This window comes from Siphateles boraxobius, unplaced genomic scaffold (assembly GCF_051911475.1).
Source record: "Siphateles boraxobius isolate OS27281-9 unplaced genomic scaffold, OSU_SipBor_1 12, whole genome shotgun sequence".
NCBI lineage: Eukaryota > Metazoa > Chordata > Actinopteri > Cypriniformes > Leuciscidae > Siphateles > Siphateles boraxobius.
The window spans coordinates 11,494,678-11,509,679 of record NW_027508722.1 but is presented as its reverse complement, the minus strand read 5'-3'; positions in this window follow the sequence as shown (position 1 = coordinate 11,509,679).

Here is a 15,002-nt window from a genome sequence, read left to right as displayed (position 1 = left end):
AATCTTTTTTTTTTTCAATTCATAAAATTACTAAAATATCAGATTATTTTTTTAAATGGAAACACTTAAACACGTTTAACATTCCCACGATGCTGTACAGACACATTTTGATTCCTTTCTGGATGTGTGCTGCTACATATATTCTTATGAACATAGTAGTTCCATTGTAAAGACAAAAAATATCAATATCAAAAAATATATGTTTATTCAATAATGTTAGAGTACAAATTTATGACTAGATTTGTGGGAAATACAGACAACGTAAAGACAGTTTGTAATAGTAGCTACTGGCATTTGAGTGGTAAAATACTTTCATAATTCTCTTTCTGCCCACTGCACATTAGGTGTTTTTAAAAGCTTGTAATATTATTTGAAAATCCCCCTTTTAATGGGTTATTTTGTTTGCTTGGTCAGCTGGATATGTTTATGCCTGGTCCTAATGGGGCACTTTACAGCAACCTGAGAATGAACGAAAGAGCTCTGTGGTGATCAGCGCTCACGGAGATCCCTTTATTGGAAAGTATGGACCGCATGAGAGACATACTGACACTGACATTACATTAACTCTCTGCTAGAACAGGATCCATTTTCAAAACTGAACCATACTATGCAGTGTGGTTTAGTTGAGGGAGGTTGAGGGGATCAGAAAAAGATTAACAGTTCTGAAGGCAATTCAGCCAACTAATCCATGTTGCATTTTGGATGCTTATTTCCAATAAGAGAAGATGGTGTGCTGGGTTCCACCTAAAGTCTTCCTCGGTCCACCGATTTTACTCAGGGTACGTTTTTGTCACAATTCTGCAAGAGATAGGACCCAGATGCAAAGGAGCAGAAAAGGTTTTTTTTATTAACAAGACAGAAGACTTGAGACAGCAGGGAGAGTGAAGCTTGAACCACAGTTCAAACAGCAGGGCAGACGACACTACTGAGAACGAGGCTGAGAAGATGGCGATGACGTGAGTGCAATAGAGGCAGCTCCAAAGGAAAGACCAGGCAGGAACTGCTATTGATGACGTATAATTAACATGAACTCACATATTTTATTAACTCACATTAACAAACATTTTGCACTCTGTTAGTTCATGTTAGTTAATGTAATAACAAATGTATTGTAAAGATTTACCCAATACATCTATTGCCTTACAAATAATAATAAATTAAATTATAATGCAAAGTATTAGGCAATTCAACATCACATGGGCTACATGTCAATAATCAAACTGCATATGCCATGGATAAATAAAATGAAATAACCTCTGCACGGACAATAAGGGAATTATTTTACTCAAACCATATTGTTGATGAAAATGATACAATAACAATAAAAGTACTAGCCATGATAAATAATGCATCAATGTTTTTGTAAACATATTAACATTTTAAACATTGCAGTAATATTAAGCACCTTTAATATGACTGTTTCAAATAACATGGTGTTTGAGCTCCGTGCGCTAAAACTAAAGAGCTGAATGAACACCCATAAACCGAATCTCTTTGTTAGATGGTTTTAGCTTAACGGAACACAACCTATATATGATAAATTAGATGAACTTGAACTAAGTTACATAGTGAAACTCCTGTTGTGGATGCACGGCAATTAAAGGTGCAGTGTGTGATTTTTAGCGGCATCTAGTGGTGAGGTTATTGTTGTTACTTGTTCATCATTGTGTCAGTGTTTTATTGGCTGAACTACTGTAAGCTTTCTTCCTTGCATGAAGAGCAACATAGTAACGAAACACGTTTGAATGTGTATGTAGATAGAAACTGCTCATTTAATACAAGGTAAGGTAAGGTAATACATATATAACGGTTCATTAAGTAAGGTCTTTATACACCACTGAAAACTTATTTTTTCAAGGTAGTGACGAAACGCGCTCTGTAGCGCAGTTTTTTCGCTGTCAGCAACGGTAGAAACATGACGACACAATATGTTGACCTCCATAGAAGGGGGTGCCCGCTGTTATGGAGATATAAATGTCTCATTCTAAGGTAATAAAAACATAACGGTTATAATGCAAGGTCTTTATACACCACTGAAAACGTAGTTATGGATCTTAATAGATCCTCAGAAATATTACATATTGCACCTTTAAACCCAAAGAATTCACAACGTTTTATTGCAATAGTTTTCTGTGTGTGTGTGTGTGTGTGTGTGTGTGTGTGTGTGTGTGTGTGTGTGTGTGTGTGTGTGTGTGTGTGTGTGTGTGTGTGTGTGTGTGGCTTGACGGAAAGCGGGATTGAAGCAATGCAAGCAGAGAGCTTATATAACACACAGAAGAACATACAAGACGAGACTCAAGACAAGACAGACAAGATATAGCAACAATTAAGACAACCAAAATTGAACTGAGAAGATCAATGGCTAGAGAAACAAAAAGTAGAGAAATAAATATAACAAAAGCAAACTAAGGAAAAAAGGTTAAAACAAAAATAGGATCTAAGATAAAAAACTGGAATTGCAAAAGAAAAAGAAAGACTTTATCTTGACAGGGAAAATAAGAACTGAAGAAAATAACTAAAAATAAAATTCTAAAACAAAAGAGAACTCAAACTAGATTATAAAGCACACGAGCTGAAGCTAAGCAAAACAGAAGCAGAGAAAAACAAAATAGCAACAAGTATACTCCTCTGATACTGGGAATAAGATACAAAAAACTAGAGTAGGCGCTAAGATAATTTCAAGAGCAGAAACCACCACAAAGTACACAAATAACCAGCAAAGACACGGGGGACAGGCACAATATAAAGGGACCAGAGCACATGAGGATCAGGTAAACAGGCACAATTAGTAAAAACAAGGACTAAACAAGGGGCGTGGTAACAGGAAACAAGGATGCTGGACATAATAAGCACATGGCAAACACCAACAAAGACAGAGCCATGTGCTCAAACACAAGACAAACATAAAACAAAGACAACACAGACAAGGCTGCCAGGGCAGAACCCGGACACGTTTACACAACAACGATATATTAAAAATATCAAAGCCGAGCATTTCGTTGATTCTGCTCTGTAGTCATCTTCGAGTGTTCTAAAACCCGGAAGAAGCTCTCCAGAGAGTGTGGATGAGATGGACTCGGTCAACATGACAGCACGTCCCATGAACGCACTTGCTCATTCAGTGCTGAAATGCCTAAATTCATTCAAGTGCAGGACAGCGGTTTCACTGAAACTGTTTCAGAGGGTCCTGGGGCATATGGCATCTACAGCCACAGTCACACCGCTTGGGTTGCTTCGTATGGGACCGCTTCAGCCCTGGCTACACAGCTGAGTCCCGAGATGGGCATGGCTCTTCGCCTCACAACGGGTGGCAATCACACCGGCCTGTCGCCAAACCTACAGCCCATGGTCAGACCTTGCTTTTCTAAGGGCAGGAACTCCCCTACAAGTGTCCAGGCGTGTTGTTGTCTCAACAGATGCCTGCACCACCGGCTGGGGTGCCATGTGCAACGGGTGTGCAGCATCGGGCTCCTGGACAGGACCTCGACTGCAGTGGCACATCAATTGCCTCGAATTGCTAGCAGTAAGGCTTGCCCTGCGCCCCTTCAGATCGCTGCTACAGGGCAAACACGTGCTGGTCCAGACAAACAACACTGTGACCGTTGCATACATCAACCATCAGGGTGGTCTATGCTCCCGTCACATGTTGCAACTCGCCCACCATCTCCTCCTCTGGAGTCAGAAGCATCTGAAGTCGCTTCATGCCATTCACGTTCAGGGCAAGCTCAATCGTACAGCCAACGAGCTCTCTTGACCCTCGGCATGGATGCACTGGCACACAGCTGGCCCCGGGGCCTATGCAATCATGTATTTCCCCCAGTAAGCCTACTCGCACAGACACTGTGCAATCTCAGGGAGGACAAGGAGCAGGTCTTGTAAGTTGCACCGTACTGGCCCAACAGAACCTGATTCCAAGGACTAATTCTCCTTGTGACAGCCCCTCCCTGGCGGATTCCTCTGAGGAAGGACCTGCTTTCTCAGAGACTGGGAACTATATCGCACTCGCTTCTGGAACTCTGGAACCTCCACATGTGGTCTCTGGACGGGAAGCGCAGGACTTAAGAGATCTATCCCGAACAGTGGAAGACACAATCACTTAAGCGAGAGCATGCAAGGCGTGCTTACGCTGTGAAGTGGAAACTGTTCGTTGAGTGGTGTTCTTCTCGCCGAGAAGACCCCTGAAAGTGCCCGATCAGAACTGTGCTTTCCTTCCTGTAAGAAAGGTTGGGCTGTCTCCCTCCACCCTAAAAGTGTATGTCTGTGGGAAAACATGACCTGATCATCAAGTTCCTGAGTGGCACAAGGAGGCAAAATCCTCACCACCCTCACGGGACCTCACACTGTTAAATGTTTCTGTTTATTTACACCCAAATTTCAACATAATTAACCTGTTATTTTTAATAACTGCGCCTTACTGTTAATTTTAGGAAATATATGTTAAATAACTCCTCATTTTTGTTATTTAACACATTGTTAATTAACACCTCATTTTTGTTATTTAACCGCAAAATTCAAGCAAAGATGTCGGATAGAGTAAGATGGTCTGGTATGTTTGGAGTAAAAAGCCGATATGCAATTGTATGCTTATTATAAAAAAAGGTATTATTTATCAGTGGAGAAGTTTGCAATTTCATTTTTTTTTTTTTTTAGGTTGCTAAACAACGACTGATTCAATCAATAGGCTAGCCAACTGATTTATTTTCTGGCCTAGCTGTGGCATGGTTTCAACAGGTCTGGTGATGGGATTTAGCAATTAACTTTGATTTAGAAAGTTTTAGTGCAACTTACAATATTCACAGAGGCAAGAATATAGTGCATGTTGAGGATAGTACATGTACATTTGTTGTCTTTGTTGGGCTGTTAGTCTGTGTGAATTACTAGATTTTTAATTTTTCAGACGCTTTGTGGATATACAACTGTCAATTCACACATCGCCAGCCTCTTGCGCAAGCTCATGGACTTTCAGTGAGATTTCATTAGAAAATGGTGAGTAAGATGTATACATTACATATGTTCAAACAGCAATGATTTAGGAGGCTGGGGAAATTCATTCTAAAGTTCATTCTCAACTGCTTTTCAAAGTTAGAATGCTGAACGTCCCGGGTTACGTATGTAACCCTAGTTCCCCGAAGGGACGGACGCTGCGTGAAATCGCAGTGGGAACGCCCTCAGCGTGACGCGTCTAAAGCATGAATGAAATCAGTCATTGGAGAGAATGAGCGTACGGCGAGTGACGTCATCGACCAGGAAGCTATAAATATCCCCTGAGTACACAATACGCCAGCTTAAAAGTTACTGAAGCAGCGACCCAAGGGGATGCCGAGAGTATGGCAGGACACGCAGCGTCCGTCCCTTCGGGGAACTAGGGTTACATACGTAACCCGGGACGTTCCCCTTCAGGGACTACCGCTGCGTGAAATCGCAGTGGGAACGCAATACCCACATCCCCATACGACCAAATCCCCGTCGTGTGTCATTAGGAGACATAAACCGACGAGAGAACCTGAGCCCCGGGAGTGGAGCTAAGATCGAGGGAATAAAATCTAACGAAAGTGTGCGGTGAGGACCAGCCTGCCGCATCACAAACGTCCTGAAGAGAAGCTCCTGAAAGAAGAGCTGTAGAAGCAGCCATACTCCGGGTGGAATGAGCCCTTACAGCCAAAGGTGAAGGCTGATGGGCTGATAAACTAGTTTTCTCTGATGCAAAACTTTCGACATCCAGCTCCTCAGAACTGGAAAATCTCAATTCAACATCATCATGTGCCTCCACCCGGGCAGAAGTAACCGCCGCAGCGCGTGCTTCCAGAGCCGGGTGAGAGGCACTAGATCTCGTCGGAGATAGCTGAGATAGGGCGGAGCCCGTCTCAAAGTCGCCAGCGAGATCCATCTGCGAGCCCCAAGACAAGCGCCGCCGCTCTGCCTCAACAGAAGCGGGACCCGAGCCTCGGGGAGCTCGCAGCAAATCACTCTCCTCGAAGAGCGATCGCCGCGAGCGCAGAGTTCTCAAGGGAAAACGCTCGCAATGCTGACAATCGACTCCCTCGAGAGCCGACTGGGCATTGCTGCACTCCCAAACAAGCCACACTTAGCTCGTGTGAATCCCCACCCGTGATGTACCGAGTACAGGGGGGAACACACTTCTTATACTGCTCGCTCATATTGGTTTTTTTATATAAAATATATATAGTGAAAACTCCTGACAAAACAGACAAACACAATCGACAGATTCAGACACACACAGAGCTGCTGAAGTAACTAAAAGCTGGCGTATTGTGTACTCAGGGGATATTTATAGCTTCCTGGTCGATGACGTCACTCGCCGTACGCTCATTCTCTCCATTGACTGATTTCATTCATGCTTCAGACGCGTCACGCTGAGGGCGTTCCCACTGCGATTTCACGCAGCGGTAGTCCCTGAAGGGGAACTCCTCTTCCATAATCTTTTGCCATTCTTTTTTTGTTCTTTTAATTAATTGTACTCATCACACGTTCTATGATTTTATGTTATTCTGTCTGTTTTCTGCTCTGATTCTAAAATTAGCTTTTGTTAGGTCAAGCCATGTGATATAATTTTGGATTAATAATTTGAAATTATGGAACTCATCTCTCTCTCTCTCTCTCTCTCTCTCTCTCTCTCTCTCTCTCTCTCTCTCTCTCTTATACAGACCCTAGACTTTGCAAAGAATCCTCATTATGTGCTTTGAGAAAATGGTTAGTGGTCTAAGCAGTGACAGTGTTTTTATTGTTTATTGCTCTTTATTGATGAAGAGTTTGTAGTGGAAATTTTCCTTAATAAATACTTCTCTTTTTATTAATTTGACTACGAATGTCTCTTGTGCAGTGATGTTAAAACAGAATTATTACCACAACAAGTTCCATTAAGTGTTAAGTATTGGTTTGAATGTATTCATACATGTTGAATTTGCCATTTTTTAAGCCACGAACATGAGAAAATGAGATTTGTTTGTGATTCATCTGAGCCTATGTGTAACATTTTTATGTGACCAGGAGTCACAGTGTAGCCTATATCCTTGGTTTGAGTTTTTTAGCTGAATTTTAGCAGTTCAGGGAACATTAAATGTTGAGGTTTAGGGCCCTATCTTGCACTGACGCAGTGCAAAGCCAAACACAAGTGTCTTTGCTATTTAAGACAGACAGTTGTTATTTTCTGTCCAGCGACCACAGATGTCAGCAATAAACATGATATACAGTATATTTCTGTGATTGGTCTGATCCATGTCTACATTTGTAAGCATTTACCTTTCAGTGTTTGTATTACAATAAAATAAAAAAGTTAAATTCAACACTGAACTATTAGTTCCCTTTCGTTGTCACTCCGAGTTACGTTGGATGACGACAAATGGGGTTTCGCTTAGAACACCTATGGACTTCGAGTATTACAAAACGAGCCAATGGCAAAGAAATGCCATGGGTCTGCGGAATTTGCATAGCGTATCTCCGCCTTACCTCGTGGGTATAAAAGGAGGACGCCGGCAACATGCAGATATGTTTTCGCTTCGGAGCCAAGAGTACTTCTTCACTCCACAGCCATCTCTGACTTCGCTCTACGAGACGAGCTTCTCTCTCCGGTGTTGGTGTGACGGCGATCTGCAGCGAGCTCACAGTGCCTGCTGATCTGTGCAGTGATCTGCCAGTGTGTGTGTGTCTCCCTGTGCGCTTCAACATTGCAGAGTTTTTTCTCCGCTCATAAAAGAGCTCGCACGCGGCACGTCTTTTTAAAGACGGCTCGCCCGTGCATTCCTGGTTGCAGCGGACTGGTATCGGACTCTGATGGGCACGAGCGCTGTCTAGTGTGTTTGGGCTTTGATCATGCTTGAACAGCGCTCGTGGATGACTCATGTTCTCTCTGGGAACGTGATCATCGCGTCATATATAGGTCGAGACTCGGTGAACTCGCAAGAGTGAGAGTCCCCTCATCCACCACCCGATCTTCGGCTGGTGGCCAGGGTGACCTGAGGGTGTTGGTCTGGAACAAGGCGCCGACTCTGTGTCCACGCCCCAGCCCCCCCTCTTTAATGACGGTGCCTGCTAGTGAACTGTTGATTCCACGAGTCTACCCTCGGGTGGCCCGTGTGTTTTCATTTGAAGCTACAGAGGATGATGCTGTGTCTGTAGCAGCATCACTAGGTGGGCTTGATTCTTTTGGAAATGATGACTCGTCACAGCTGCCACCTTCTGGTGTGCATACGGCTGTGCCTGAGTCTGATCCGGAGGTGACGGCCATGCTTTCCCGGGACGATTGTTTTTTGGGTGAGGCCGCCGACCCGCGTCCACGGCAAACCCCAATATCTTTCCTACCGGACGTGCATGATGAGATCACGGGTCCTCTCGTTGGTCTCATCCGCCTTTCCTCCCCTCAGGGGCCGCTGCCCAGGGGTACACTGGGGTCCCCCCGGTTGAACCCTCTGTTGCCATGCTACTGTGTCCTCAGAGTGCTTCCCGGCGCAATCCTAAGCACCCGTCCAAGCTTGTAGTTCTTTTCGTCTACACTAATCTGTGGCGAAATCCTATAGTGCCACAGGGCAGGCAGCCGCCTTACTGCATCCCATGACCGTTCTGCTGGTCTACCTGACCCAGATGTTCATGGACATGCAGGAGGGCGGGACTGAACCGAGGCTCTTCAGTGAGCTGCGCGGCGCCACTGACCTTGCTCTCCGAGCGACGGAAGTGACCTCGGAGTCAGGTGATGTTCACCAGCCTGGGGCTGACCGGTCTGATGTGCACGGGCGGACCCGTCTGCTCGACACCCCCATCTCCCAGGTCGGCCTCTTCGGCGGTGCGGTTGAGTGCTTCTGCCCAACAGTTCTCAACCGCCCGTGAGCAAATTGAGGTTATTGTGCCCGACGGCCCCGCGGCCCGCTCAGATCCCTCAGTCTGCCCACCGCCGAAGGCGCCCTCCCACGGTTCCAACCCCGCCCGTTCACTCGGGCCTGGCTCTGGAAGACCGTAGGGGGGATGCCACAGCCCTCTCCAGCCCCGCCCCCCGCTAAACGCCGGGTTAAGCGGCACTTTTGAGATGGGCTGCTCAGAGATGAGACTCAGTTCTTTCCAGGAGTTGGTAGCAGGGCCACTCCTTTCCCCGGTATTGTTTCCCCGGTACTCCTTTCCCCGGTATTGCCCGGTATTGTTGCCAAGCTTCCCGGCATGTTGGTGTCTCAACAGAAGCCTCCATGGGCTGGGGCACCATGTGCAATGGACATGCTGTCTCACTCTCATGTTGAGCAGAAATGCTTCTGAAAAATTCAGTGAGATTTATCACACCAAGGTGTTGAGCAGAAATGGTCCTGAAGTTCAGTGAATTTCTTCACACTTAGGTGTTGAGCAAGGTTGCTCCTGAAGCTCAGTGATTCTCGCATGTAGTGTTGAGCAGTATGGCATGTGTATTGCCTCAAGTTGCTGGCAGTACGCCTTGCCCTGCACCGCTTCCGGGCGTTGCTCAGGGGTCAACACGTACTAGTCCGATCAGACAATACCGCCACAGTAGCGTACATCAACCGTCAAGGTGGTCTAGGCTCGCGCCGTATGTCGCAACTCGCCCGCCACCTCCTCTTATGAAGTCAGAAGCATCTGAGGTCGCTTCGAGACATTTTCATTCCCGGAGTCCTGAACTGTGCAGCCGACGAGCTCTCACGGCTTCAGCCCCTCCCTCGAGAATGGCGACTCCATCCCCAGTCGGTTCAGCTGATTTGGGACCAGTTCAGGGACGCACAGATAGATCTGTTTGCCTCTCATGACTCGACCCATTGCGACCTGTATTATTCCCTGACCGAGGGCACGCATGCACTGGCGCACAGCTGGCCGCGGGGCCGCAAATATGCGTTCTCCCAGTAAGCCTTCTTGCGCAGGTTTTGTGCAAAGTCAAGGAGGTCGAGGAGCAGGTCCTTCTGGTTGCGCCCTACTGGCCCACCCGGACCTGGTTCTCCGAACTCATACTCCTCGTGACAACACCTCCTTGGCCCATTCCTCTGAGGAAGGACCTTCTTTCTCAGGGACGGGGCACCCTGTGGCACCCTCGTCCCGATCTTTGGAGCCTCCAAGTGTGGCTCCTGGGCGGGACCAGGCAGGTTTGAGTACCCTACCACCTGCGGTGGTGGCTACCATCACTTCCGCTAGAGCGTCGTCCTCGAGACACGTCTACGGGTTGAAGTGGAACCTCTTCATCAGCTGTTGCTCTTCTCGCCGAGAAGACCCCTGGAGATGCTCGGTCGGTGTCGTGCTTTCCTTCCTTCAAGAAGGGTTGGAGCGAAGGCTGTCTCCCTCCACCCTCAATGTCTATGTTGCCGCTATTGCCGCACTCCATGACTTGGTAGAAGGTAAGTCCTTGGGGAAGCACGACCTGATCATCAGGTTCCTGAGCGGAGCGAGGAGACTGAATCCTCCTCGCCCTCCTCTCGTTCCCTCTTGGGACCTCGCGGTGGTTCTAACTGCCCTGCAGAGTGCTCCCTTTGAGCCTTTGCAATCAGTGGAGCTTAAGCTCCTGTCGATGAAGACAGCGCTCCTGGTTGCACTGGCCTCTATCAAGAGGGTAGGGGACCTGCACGCATTCTCCTTTGACGAAGCGTGCCTGGAGTTCGGGCCGGCTTACTCTGACGTGATCCTGAGACCCCGGCCTGGATATGTGCCAAAGGTTCCCACCACTCCCTTCCGGGACCAGGTGGTGAACCTGCAAGCGCTGCCCTCGGAGGAGGCAGACCCAGCCTTGGCACTGCTCTGTCCAGTATGTGCTCTCCGTACCTATGTAGACAGAAAGCAGTGTTTTAGGACCTCAGACCAGCTCTTGTCTGTTATGGTGGGAAGCTGAAGGGGAAGGCTCTCTCCAAGCAGAGGTTGTCTCACTGGATAGTGGACACCATTGCTTTGGCATACCAGCAGCAAGGTCGACCGTGCCCCCTTGGCTCCACCCGGAGTGTGGCGTCCTCTTGGGCTTTAGCGCATGGCGCCTCGCTAACAGACATCTGCAGAGCTGCAGGCTGGGCGACACCTAACACATTCGCCAGATTCTACAATCTCCGACTGGACCCAGTGTCTTCTCATGTACTCGCTTCAACCAGTTAGTTCTGGACCTGCTCAGGTGTCTTCGCTTGCCTGCCATTCCACTCCACGGACTGGATACGTGCGATATTCTCCTCAGGTGAGCTTCACCGAAAGCCCTGAGTTCCTCCAGCACTCCTGACGTCGGCGCCAGTGTCTATTGCCTGCGCGTCGGCTAGGTGCCTCCCGTGTGCATGGTCCCTCCTCTGAGCGACCCCCACATTTGTATTTCCACTGTAAGCCTCTCTGAGCATGTGTCTTTCCCTTGGCAAGCCACCTTGCCACCCCTGGGGTTGAAATATTCCACCTGCGGCTGGACACCCCAGTGTTCTCCATATGCATCCTTCGGTTCATATGTCTATTCTCTAAGTCCCCCCCGTTTGGGCTGGCAATATTTGCATATTTCTTATAAACTATGGGATATGCTCCGCAGTGTACCTTGGTATTCCTGTGTTAAATAGGAGTCCTTGCTAGTCTTACGACAGGGATCTCAGATTTACGCAGGGCACTGGAAGACAGCTGTGAAGGTGGCGTGATTAGACTAGTAACCCCATTCGTCGTCATCCGACGTAACTCGGAGTGACAACGAAAGGGAACGTCTCGGTTACGTATGTAACCCTCGTTCCCTGAGTAGGGAACGGAGACGTTACGTCTTCCTGCCACTTTCCGCAGTGCCGCGGGGAAACATATCTGCATGTTGCCGGCGTCCTCCTTTTATACCCACGGGGTAAGGCGGAGATACGCTATGCAAATTCCGCAGACCCATGGCATTTCTTTGCCATTGGCTCGTTTTGTAATACTCGAAGTCGATAGGTGTTCTAAGCGAAACCCCATTCGTCGTCATCCGACGTAACGTCTCCGTTCCCTACTCAGGGAATGAGGGTTACATACGTAACCGAGACGTTTTCTTTCACTTAAGTGTTATCTGATGGATTATGCCTATACTTGTATTAACTCAAGCTAGAATATGTCTACAACAATCAGTTAAATATTGCTAATTTTTTTTAGCATAGTAACACTATGCTAAAAATAATTAACAATATTTAATGGAAACAAAATAAATGGTGATTCAACAGGAAAATGATGGTAAAACTGCTGCCAGTTGTTTCCTGTTTTTTCTGCGATTTACAGTAAATTCCTGTTGAAAAACATTACGGGGAGTGCACTATAAAAAAACATTAACAGGAATTAACTGTTAAAATAACATGTAAATAATGGTAACCCTGCTGCCAGTAATTTCCTGTTATTTAACAGGGAAATAATTAACAGTACACTTTTGTCTTGTCAGCCTTGCAAAGAGCGCCCGTCGAGCATGGTGTGCATTGCCAAACATTTAAACAAAAGTTGCATTTACAAACTTTGCTTTTTTATTGCAGTTATATACATATCTTTGAATTTAATTTTACTTTAATTCAAGCTCCATTCAAATTTTGATTTTATCACAGTTGGTTGCAGAGTTGAGGCAGGAACAGTCACTTCATTTAGCAATACACCTAAACAAAAAACCCTCAGAAGCACAGGAGAATACAGGGACACAGGAGAAACACAACCAACTAAAAATAAATGACAATGGAAAAAGAATAACTCAAACTGAGTGAATCAAATCAATCAAACAATAAGTTACCACCACCACTGTGACGATGTCATAAGTTACCCCCTGATTGCGGTTTATGCCCTGTGTTTGTTTGGTTTATTGTTTATTATTTATAAGTATTTTGAATATTATTTTCATTTACAAGTTCATATATGTATTATTCATAAGTACATGAATATGTCATTTAAATGTCATATTATTATGAAATGGTTAAACCTTTCAGTATAAAATAATTTATTTTGTCTGTTCGAGTCAGTTTTGGTGAAGGATCTCCGTGAGGAGGGTCACCTTCAGTGTCTTTGTTTATGTCATTTTTGATTTGTTATTCTTTTTCTGAAGTCAATACAAATTAGAATTGACTGCAAGCAGTGTCTTCTGCCTTTGCTCTGGTCATGTCCCCACAACAACAAAGGAAAACATACTTAGTAATCAAGACAACCAAGGAAACACAGGAAATAATGAGAAGCAAACTAAAACAACAACTCAATGCAATTCCGCATTCCTTTTGCTAATGTTAAATTTAATTCAAATTCAAAACTTTAACTGGAATTTTAAAAAGTTTTTCAGTTAAATTCTGAATCAAATTCTCAAATGATTTGAACTACCAACAGTGGCTTGTAATAAGTTAATTGTACTTTTTCAACCAGTTGTCTTACTGTTTAAGAAAAAAAATATTTCAAGAAAATTGAAATTCTATCCAGATTAAAGGTACAGTATGTAAGAATTTTGTATCAAAATATAAAAAATAAAAAAAAACACTTGCACAGTGTAATATACTTCTTTCAATTGTGTACTTAACGTTTCCAATAATTTGTAAATTCAGAGAAATACACAATTTTAAATAGTGCCTGTCCCTTGTCGCCAGTCAATGACGTAATATCCGCGTTATCCTTGGTTTCCGCTTGTACTGCCATATTAACCATGGCGACAGACGTGGACAACTGCGTAACGTCTAGCGGAATATTTCGTTCAAACATTATGGACCATGGCAAGCAGACTTGGGGACAAAAGGAGAAATAAAACCGGATCAATATCGGCGTGGTGTATTCGAGATGCCAAGACTTAACACTGAGCTTCACGACTTGACAGAGACGCCGCTCTTGCATGTACTTTATTAGACAGGTGAGCAAATGAACATAAAACAAATCATTGTTATATAGCTCAACATGATGAAATGTTAGAATATGATCAATATGTTATTCTAATGTTGATCTAGCTTACTGCTAGTCTCATCCAGCCAACAAACTAACACATAGAATAACATAACTTTCAACACACTCAAATGCAGTTTATTATGATAGTGTAGACCAAGTGAAACAGCGCTGCGTTTAATTTGTTACATAAACTGACCTGTATTAGTAATTCAGCACTTGCGAGTAGTTCGGTAGAATGAAATATCCTCATTCATTTATATCCGGGGGACTCGCGTGTCGTGTTGATATCTATCTCTCCCTAGCAATCGCGACCTGCTACATACCACAGTCATGTTAAAAAACATCAATGTATTCACTCATCCATAAACATTATTTCCCATAAACATTATTAGATCCATCGGCATGATGACTAGTTTCATGATTCCGCTTATTCACTGCGTCATTAATCTACGCCTTTGTTATTGTAAGAGGAAAGTGGTGAAAAGAATTACATATTTTAAATAGATGACTGTGAAAGCAAAAAAAGACCTTGACCAGCATGCTGATTCTGGAAGCTGGTTGAAAAAAACATTGTAATTGATTGACATGATATAAATGTTGCGATTTGAGTTTGTTTGCTACACTGTAAAAAACATTTTCATGATTTGTAATCACAAAATTTTTTCTTTTGTCAAATCAACTGAGATAATTTATGCGGTTCAGATAACATCATATTTTGAGTTTCTGATGATTAAACCAATCTCCTTCATTGTATTAACTCAATTTTTCAATTTCAATGAACTTAAAAAAATTAAGTTACCTGGCTGCCCTAAAATTGTAAGTTAAACCAAGAATATTCTTTTTTTTACAGTGATGAGTTGGCTTTTGATCTGTTTCCTGTTCTGTGATTGTCTGTCCCTGTGTCTCAGTGTCCATACTATCCATCCTAAACAGTATGTGAGATTAAAATAAATGTGTCCCAAAGCATAGTATGTTGAAAAGACTATATGCCAGAAGTCGCCGGATGGTCTACTATATCCGGTGGATTCCCGAAGTGTGGATCCGTGCTCACTCTAAAGGCTAATATTGCCCACAACCCATTGCTCTTTGGAGGAGGAACTAACAAGAGTAAAAAGTGTTAAAAACAGCAACAACTACTAAGCGTAGAGTCAGTTCTGGCAGGTCACATTAGTCAAGTTTGCATCAGCTGACTCTCAGCTGAT